Here is a 10000-nt window from a genome sequence, read left to right as displayed (position 1 = left end):
TCTCTCTCTCTCTCTCTCTCCGTATAATTTTATTCATTACGGTATGACCACAGATTGTATCTGTGTACTCATACAAAATACACACGAAGCATGACATATATATATATATATATATATATATATATATATATATATATATGTGTGTGTGTGGGTGTGTGTGTGTGTGTGTGTGTATCGCATTGCCAAAGGCTACTGCTTTCCCTGTGTACGCACCGAGGAATAAATGTGAAATCTGCTTCAATAAATGCATGGAAATCTTACAAGAATACTGACGAAACCACCGACTGGCTGTAACACATTCAATAATTCTGAAGATAACAAGGACACCTGGAGGCCTGCTATGAATATTTTATAACATAAAAAAAATGTGAGAGTCTATTTTTAAAACTCCGTACGCCGACTCTCGCAAAAATAGTATCACAAACTTTTACCTTTACAGCAATGGCATATAAGCAATCTGCAGAGCCATAAGCTAATGTTAACAGCAAAAGGGAGGAGGATTTCCAAGTCAAAAATAGCCTGACAATGCATGACGAGAGAAGCATAAGAAAAAAAAAAAAAGAAAAAAAAAAAAAAAATGACTGGTAATGTTGGACGGCAGTGTCCATATAAACCGGGTTGGGACTTGGGACTGGGAGTGCATCGATGTCAACCGCAAGCGATAGTGGTGGAGGCAGTGGTGTAATCCTCCACTTCCTCCCTCCCTGCTTCCCTCCCACCACACTCCCTTCCTCCCTCACTCCCTCCTCCTCCCCCTCTCAAGTTCTCAACCGACAACCCAGGCTAGGAGGGAGGGGGGTTTGTTGGTTATAAGGGGGGGAGGGTTATCCATTGGTTAGTCTGAGGAAGCGCTTAGGGGATAATCTTATGGTCTCAAATGAACACTTGCGTTCGCAAAATGCTCCTTCAGTATTATACTCTCTCTCTCTCTCTCTCTCTCTCTCTCTCTCTCTCTCTCTCTCTCTCTCTCTCTCTCTCAAGAATACTTAGCTATTATTTTAATAAACGCCCCAGGGTTTCTAGCTCGACTGACTCAAGCTCCATAAGTAAAATAGTTTGAGTCCTGTTACAGCCACATCTTAGCGGCTTCTAAGAAAGCCTTGCAAACTCTTATTGCTTACAAGCTATGTTTACGTAAACAAAGGAACGCACCTTTACATAGAGTGAAATGCCGAAATGATTTACACGAGCAATGTGAATGATTGTATGAATATGAAAAAATAGAAGAAAATTCCAAAGTTTGGCAAACGAGAGATAGAGAATGTCGCAGAGTCGATCAATGGGAGAATTGGTCTTCTGGCGGGTGTTACCAAGATGAAATCCAACTGTAATAAATATTATATATATATATATATATATATATATATATATGTATATATATATATATATATACTATATATATATATCTATATATAAATATATATAATATATATCGACTGAAACAAATTCCATGGAAAATACGAACCGGTTTTAGTTGTACCGTCGTCCAGCACGGTCAACTTCTTTCACAACTGACCCTTGTCTTCCCATGTCGACCTCTCTCTCTTATTACCGGCATTATCGGTGAAGTAGCATGAGAATGGGACTCCTGAGGATTGGCACTGCCTTTGATTCAATCCTGTCGAGGAGGTAAGAAACAAAAAGTATATTAAATAAGCCATTAATCTTTCATAAAGGGATGGATAAGTCCCATACAATGTTTGACCAGCTGTGATGAAGAAATAGTTAGACATGTTCGGAGGTAGCTTTGAAGATTTCCAACGACAATTTCATCGAAGAATATAGAAACAAAGTGATATAAGTTAATAAATTCTGCATTCGCAGGTAAGGTATGATAATATTCAGAATATTGATGATGATATTGATGTAATAGTTTCCTCTACAGACATGTAGTTTGAAGAATTCTGTTTATAATATATATATATATATATATATATATATATATATATATATATATATATATATATATATATATAATATATATATTTATATATATATATATATATATATATATATATATATATATATATATTATAGTGTGTGTGTGTTTTGTGTTAGAATTGACAAGTTCAACTTTACAATGATTAATAAATAAAAAAATAAATAAACAAATCACCGTTACAACTTTACTGTTAAATACCGATTGGTTGAAAAACTACTACATCACTCGCTTCACACTCCTCAACAGAAAACTAATCAGGAGTGAATTGGATTCACTAAACACATTGCGTCACTCACCTCGGTCTTACACATTCTCGCGTTTATTGATTCGGTCAAATCTAGTGCTCACTTTTGACTTCTGAATGAAGATAATGTATGAATGAATTCGTAGGCCAAATTAAATATCTACCATCTGCAGGTTAAGTCATTTTTTTTTCTTTTTGTTCTTAGTTTTACTTACACTGTGAAAGTGTATTTATCATCAGCGGTTTGAAAGAATCCAGAATAGAATAGAATATGGAATTTAGGGAAAAAGCTCAGCGCTGGGGCCTATGAGGTCACTTAGCGCTGAAAATGAAATTGAGAGTAAAAAGATTTAAAAGGTGTAACAGAAGGAAAAGATCGCAGTTGCACTATTAAAAAAAATTGTTAGAAGAAGGTGGAAAGTAAGACGAAAGAGAGAGAATATGAAAAGAGGCATAGTAAAAGAATGAAAGGGGATCCAGCTGGGAACGAAAGAACGCTGCAAAGATCCTTCAGTAATGCTCTACAGTGCACCGCATGAAGTGCACTAACTGCACTACCACCCTACGGGGTAAAGAATCCAGAGGTCCATACCAGGCCTCTTATTCCCTTGCAAACGGCGTCAATAATCTAGATGATGTAACGCCAGTTTTAGTAGCTATTAGTCAATTAATCATATTCCCTTTCAAATATTACCACAAGGTTACAGAAGGTTAGTTTAATGTAAAATAACTACTAATCATGTTCTTTTATCAGTGAAAGCACAGGAATTGCTACTTGTCAGTTTATAAGAGAGAGAGAGAGAGAGAGAGAGAGAGAGAGAGAGAGAGAGAAAGTACATCCAGGAGCATATATATATATCCATTCCTGATATAATAGATATACCTCTACCTATATGAGGGGACTCTACCTGATTTAATCGTTTGCTTTCATATATGCTTCTGGTCAGGCGACTGTTATGGATAACAAACTGGTGAAGGAGAGATAAACAGAAAGGAAGAATGAAGATATAGGATCGTCAGTGTCTGGATGGGTGTCCAGTAGTGAAGGGCAGACATCACTGACGAAATCTCCCAAGACCGTAAGTGATAGCTTGGGGGTGAGGGTAGCAACCTTTTTCAAAAAATGAATTTTCACATTCTTGCATTACACTTTAGGAATTTGGTCAGAGTTCTAATGAGTAACAATTCAGCCTTTGAAGCCAAAACTTGAAATACGTAAAGAACCCGCAGAATCCGACTAACAATCAGGTACATAACCTCACCCTCGGGTCAACGAGAGCGCACAAGGGTATTAAGAAAATCAAACTAAATCCTTCCTTTTCCGTGATGGACCGAACATGGGCCAAAGAGGTTGTTAACCAGGGCCGATAAAATAAGCACTTACGAGGAGAGAGAGAGAGAGAGAGAGAGAGAGAGAGAGAGAAAGCTGAACCAAACCATTCACTCTTAATGGCCACTTTCCTGCAGAGGTTTCATTACGGCCGAAGTCTCCATTCTCGCCCCTAAACAAGGCGACTTCTTCGCTTTACCCCTGCGGACCGATCCTCCAGCCAGGGCCACGCCTTTTCCAGGGACAACCACCTCCCTATACACCTCGTGAAGGACACGGTCCCTTTAGGATTTCTTCAGAAGGTCAACCGCAGGACAAAGAAAAAAAAATAACGGTAGGGGAAATGAATTGGGGAATTACGTAATCATCGGAAACTGTCCTTGAATGGCTCCAAGGGGTGGTTTCATCTCTTCAGGATGGGATGCTGTGCTTTATTGCAAGTAGTCAGTTAAAACTATATTTATCACTATATATACCACCAGCATCTTGGAAACATGACACTAAATTCGAATGGAGAGTTGAAGAATACCAATTAATTCATTTCTTCTGAATACGAGACTGACAGAACCTCCTGCTGTATCTAGATCATAAATATTAAAACTCTAGCATGTGTTTTTCATTTTTTGTTTAATAGCATAGGCTACAATTCTAGAGGACAGGGAAAGGTTAAAATTGAAAACTTCTAGTAATTAAGGATGTTTTTCCAAGTTTCGTATTTTACAGTTCTCGATATTTTGAGTCCCAATTTAATATAAATCTATCATTTATTCAACTCCACAAAGCCACGTAATTCATTTAAAGTTTACGTGGCCATTACATTATCCCGGAAGGGTTTTTCTCAGTAGTTGTTTCATTATAGAAAATTGTCCACAGAACTGAGCATTTTCAAAAATCACTCTTGTTCGAGAATCAAACTCGTCTAAAGCCAGCAAGATCTATCACCTCTTTATCAAGCTCGTTCTGATGTTCTGGGTACGGGTTCGAATCCCGCTAAGGACGTCGGAATCATTCCATATTCTAATATTGGGATCTAAGGCTTTGTAGTGACACGATTGTCCGAAAAGTGTGAAGAATTCGAGAAATTAAGACGGCATAGTGGTCATTACAATTACAACCCATAGATGCAAAATGTTAGGATTGAAAAATAAAATATAAATGGATGTATGTGTGTGTATGTGCCACATACACTTTGAAACGCATTGGTATACACATAACTTAACCGATAAGGAGGGGGTGATATGTAAAAAAACATGTGAAAATAACCGAAAACGACAGATATTAGTGTGTAATCCCTAGTTTTTGAGGTCGTTGAGATGAATAGTGAAACTCCCAATAGCTTTTAAGTCAAAAGTTCAGCCCCCATATAGGAAGGGGGTGTGAGAGGGGGTGAAAACTAAAATGTCAAACTGCCCCGTGAAATCGCTAAATGACAACCAATAAACTCTCTCTCTCTCTCTCTCTCTCTCTCTCTCTCTCTCTCTCTCTCTCTCTCTCTCTCTCCTGTTAAGTTCATTTGCCAAGCAGTTTTGACATTGTATATTTCACTTCTCTCACAACCCAACCCCCATTCCTATCAGGGCTGAACTTGGACTTGAAGTGCTTTGGGAGAGTCTCTATTCATCTTAGCGACCTCAAAAGCTGTGGATTAGATTCTAATAACAGTTTAACATTTTAATTTTCACCCCTTCTCACACCCCCTTCCTATATGGGCTGAACTTTGACTTAAAAGCTATTGGGAGTTTTACTATTCATCTCGGTGACCTCAAAAACTAGGGATTACACACTAATATCTGTCGTTTTCAGATATTTTCACATGTTTTTACATATATCTATATATGTAAAATCATTCCTTCAGTTTTAGATACACACACACACACACACACACACATATATATATATATAATGTATATGTGTGTGTGTATAACAACATATATATTATATATATCTATTATATATATAATATATATATATCATATATATATATAACTGTAAGGAATGATTTGGAATCTTTTCACCTCGTGCGACGACGTGGTGATTCAACAAAATACAAAATACGGAAATAAACAAATAAAGAGCATTTTCCCTGAAAAGGGAGGAATTAAAGAACGGAAATATGATGGGGCAAGTACCATCAATAAGAACCCGAAGGAAGATTATAAATTGAGGGGCAGAAGAAGGAAGAGAGGGGAAAGGTCCTTCATTCTCATGAGTGATGAAGCAGAAGAGGATAAATGGAAGGTTTTAAGAACGACCGTATTTTTCTCTCTCTCTCTCTCTCTCTCTCTCTCTCTCTCTCTCTCTCTCGTCAACATTTCTTTTTTTTATGATCTCTCTCTTTCTCTCCCTCTCTCTCTCTTTTCAATCTTCAACATTTCTTTTATTTCTGCTCTCTCTCTCTCTCTCTCTCTCTCTCTCTCTCTCTATCTCTCTCTCTCTCTCTCTCTTCTGCTCAACATTTCTTTCTTCAAAAGTTATGAAAAATATAAAATTAGAAAGTTTACATCGAATGGCTTGATATACAAACAATAAACATATATGGTGTAAGCAGATCTATTTTGAAAATGTAATGTAGGTTCACAAAATCAACACCATGGGTATAATAATGGTGGTGCCTTCGGATCTCTTTTACTGGTTCTAACATCTCTCCCGCCTTACCACCCACCATTAAGGCTAGTAGCCTCAACACTGCAGACTTGCTGAGATACCATAAGGCTTGACTCTTCTGGCTCCACCTCCTCTGAAGGAGACAAAGATATATAGTATATAATATATATGATATATATATAATATATATATATATATATATATATATATATATATATACAAATATGTATACAAACAAATAATATATGATATATATATATATATATATATATATATATATATATATATATATATATATGTATATATATATATATATATATATATATACTATATATATATATATATAATCAGAAGTTAATCTAACTTTTTTCAATAATGGCTTGAGGAGTTTGGGTAGTACCTTCAAATTTGTTCATTAGTAACAATTAATGCAGAAAACAAGATGGGAAAGCTGGACACAGAGAAAACCGTTTATGGAGGATAAGGAATAAGTAAATGCATAATCATGCAAACATAAATAGATCTCATATACTGCTGAGAAAGTTTCTACTCCTTTTTCTGGAAACATAAATAAATACTGGATGAGAGAAGAAACAGAAGAATAAGTGAAAAAAATGCTTGGCGCCTACTGAATTAAAATAATTCTGTAAGCCACAAAATCAAATATGGTGGGTGACGAATGAATAATTCATATTTATCAAACAGTTACTCTACTAATTCAAAGATTAATTTTATTGTTATATTAATTTTATAGCTATTATTTTTCAAAAAAAAAAATTTTAACTCCTGGGAGACAGAATGACTTCAAGAATCCTTCACATTGCATTTTCAAAGTAAAGTTTCAGCCGTTTATCAACGACTCATGTCAACACGATGGTTCTTCTAGATCAAGATCGGAAATGCATGCTGTTTCATGATAAATAAGAATCTCTTCCTCTTGAAAATAACCAAATAAATAAATTTAAGCTTCTTTTGGATTCGTGAGTTAAAAGAGCTTCACATCTGGTCAATATTTCTGCTCTGGGAAGTTACATATTCTGCTGAAAACAGAGACTCTTAAAGCCTGTGATGACCCAGAGGAATCCACAATGTTGATATCAGATCACGAAACATTTCAAATTCTTCTCTTTCTGTATTCTTGGCGTCACAATTAAAAAATGAGCGAATCACTATTCATTCGCCCCCTGCAAAATAGTCGACGGCTAGTCAAACCGGGCCGACCTGCAATAAATGCACTCATTGTTTGTGGGTCCCGGTTTATTGCTTGTCACTGATGTAACATGTGTCCCTTATTTACGCCAATTAAGACGAACGCCTTAACAACTGCATCTGCCGTTGCTTATCACCCTGTTGTCAGCTTCCTGTTGCCTGCTCCTGCCGCATAAACAGGGTACTTTCGACAGTCGATGCCAGGCAAGCTGTCAAACACCCGATTGCACGACTGGAGAAGAACTGGTTCCAGAACACATCTCACGTGTCAAGATAAACTTCCGGTTAATAAATATACCGGTAAGTAATTGCTCATCTTAAACATCTGCCAGAATTTTTATCATCTTCTTCATTAATTCAAAAGACTGACGCCTCACTTCCCATCAAATGCAATCTAATGGAAAATATCACACTTTTTACGACATTTTGCCGTCTTGTGTCATCAAGATTTCGGCAAATGAGGACTTTTATGGCTTCTCGCTGCTTCTGTTTGTGCTTACTTACATATTTGCTTACGTTAGTCTAGTCATCGATGATAGCAAAACTAAAAAATGAACAAGTGCTATAAAAAAATTAAATTCACAAAAAATCTTCAAAGGCCTTCCGAAGGTCGGATTAGATGTAAAATTAAATAAACATTTAAAAAAAAACTCTCCAGCTGACCTTCACTGATAAAATATTATTAAAAAAACCATCATCAACAGAACCTTCCAAAGATCTATTGGTTAGCTCACGTCTTCGAACCAGACTGTTATTCGAACATATTCGAACACGAGTCACACCCAGCCACGAGCTTTAAATGACGAGTACTCTTGCAGTTCCAAGAGGTAAACTCTATTCCTCATATCCCCAAGACAGAGCATAGTTTGCTTGAATGCTGCTTGCAGGATCCGCTCCCAAACAATTTCATTAAAGAAGGAAAGGAAGCCACAGCTATCGCTCTACGTAACTGACCGCCACGATGAAGATCGCGTAAAAAAAAATAATCCAGATCCCAACTGAATCTCGAAAGCGTCTGGAACGAAGACACCGACAACGAAAGACGATAAAAAATGGGAAAACAACTCTTGTTTTCTAAAGAATAAAGTCGTATCAACGGCCCTGTAGGCATAATATTAGGCAACGTTTCCCGACGGGACCTGGAACAAAGGAAGCAGCGAACCGAATTGCAACCCCAAGCATTTCCAGCGCGAGGACATTTTGGAATAACGAAAAGAGGGTGGGGGTGGGTTTGGGGGGCTTGGGAGGGGAGGAGGGGCCTTTCCAGCGGAGGCAAAACAAATCCACAACGGCTGGAAGAGCTTGCAGCTCCATCATTAAGCAAACGCACGCAGCTTCAACTAGCGCTAATAATCGACAATAACTCACTGTACAAGAGATTATTTAGCCCAACTTTTATACTCTACCATATTCCAGGAGTGTGCGTTAGTAGGGGGAGGGGGGGGGGGGAATTAAGAGGTTGTGGGCAACGGGGTGGGAGGAGGGATGGTAGTATTTTCCAGACCTTCCTATGAAACACTTGTCACAGATGATGCATGTTGAACCTCGCCGAATTAATGGTGAAATTAATGACGGAATCAGACTTGAAAAGAAGCCATAGGTTTTACTCTCCCTCGAGTGAATAATAGCTCAACAGACGATGCCTTTGCCGGGTATTATCTCGTTCAGAATTAATTATGTAACACTACCTTAGTTTCTTATACGAGATACGAGATAAATTAATTGTAGTAACTGTCTCGTTATCCTCACTACGTACCTTAGTAATTTTCATTCTGTATCTGGTTTCCTCCCTGTATTCTTTTCTGGTGCTTCAAATCCTGGAATAGAAAAAGGTCCTGGAATGCCTAGGTAGACTCCTCATCTTTTACTGCATTCTTAAAACCCTACTTAGAATGAAGACTGGCTCAAAGAAAAACTACTATCCGGATTCAGAGAGGAAGCGGTACTCGCCTGTTAAGACAGAGGAGATTGTAGAATTCGTGGTACAGAAGGAAAACTCCATGCAACTAGGCAGTACACTAACCAGTCCCGACAACCATAAGGAACTTGAGGAAGACATCACAGGAATTGCATGGTTTAAGGCCTACCCTCATTATCAAAGCTGTAAAAGTATATACATATCCATTAGACATTACCCAAGACTCGAAGTAGAAATATTATACTAAAGTTATTATACCTAAAACAATTACAAAATATTCTGTTTAAAAATGGCTTCAGTATAATATTCTTAGATTGAGCCTTGTGTCATGTTTCAATGTTTGTTAATGAGGCTAGACCTAGGAACGTTAGTAATATTTGTGTCACTTATACAGCTTTTGTTTGTTGGTATGGTGTTTTTAACTTGCATGGAACCAGTGGTTGAACCATTGGTTATTCAGCAACGGGACCAACGGCTTTACGTGACTTCCTAACCACGTGGAGAGTGAACTTCTATTACCAGAAATACACATCTCTAACACCTCAATGGACTGCCAGAGAATCCAACTCGCGGCCACCGAGGTGGCAGGTCAAGACCATATCGACCACGCCTCTGAGGCGCTTTACACAACTTTTGTCCGTAGTAAAGGGTTCCTTCAGCTTCTTAGAGCATTTAGGTGTAAATTCGTACCTCTCATCCTGCCAGTACAGTAGCCCAAACACTACCTTATCTTATTTACTGCTTGGATCGACG

General features: G+C 37.6%; 1 long non-coding RNA gene across 2 annotated transcripts in view; it reads right to left on the bottom strand.

Moving 5' to 3' along the window:
* Positions 1-10000, bottom strand: part of LOC135196750 (uncharacterized) — an 830226-nt gene that overhangs the window by 479960 nt on the left and 340266 nt on the right. For both annotated transcript variants that reach the window (XR_010310454.1, XR_010310455.1), the window contains one exon: positions 1466-1618. This is a non-coding gene — a long non-coding RNA (uncharacterized LOC135196750). The remainder of the gene's footprint in view (positions 1-1465; positions 1619-10000) is intronic.

This window comes from Macrobrachium nipponense, chromosome 18 (genome assembly GCF_015104395.2).
Source record: "Macrobrachium nipponense isolate FS-2020 chromosome 18, ASM1510439v2, whole genome shotgun sequence".
NCBI classification, from domain to species: Eukaryota; Metazoa; Arthropoda; class Malacostraca; order Decapoda; family Palaemonidae; genus Macrobrachium; species Macrobrachium nipponense.
Note: the sequence above shows the minus strand (reverse complement) of the source record. Positions and strands in the feature narration are given on the sequence as shown.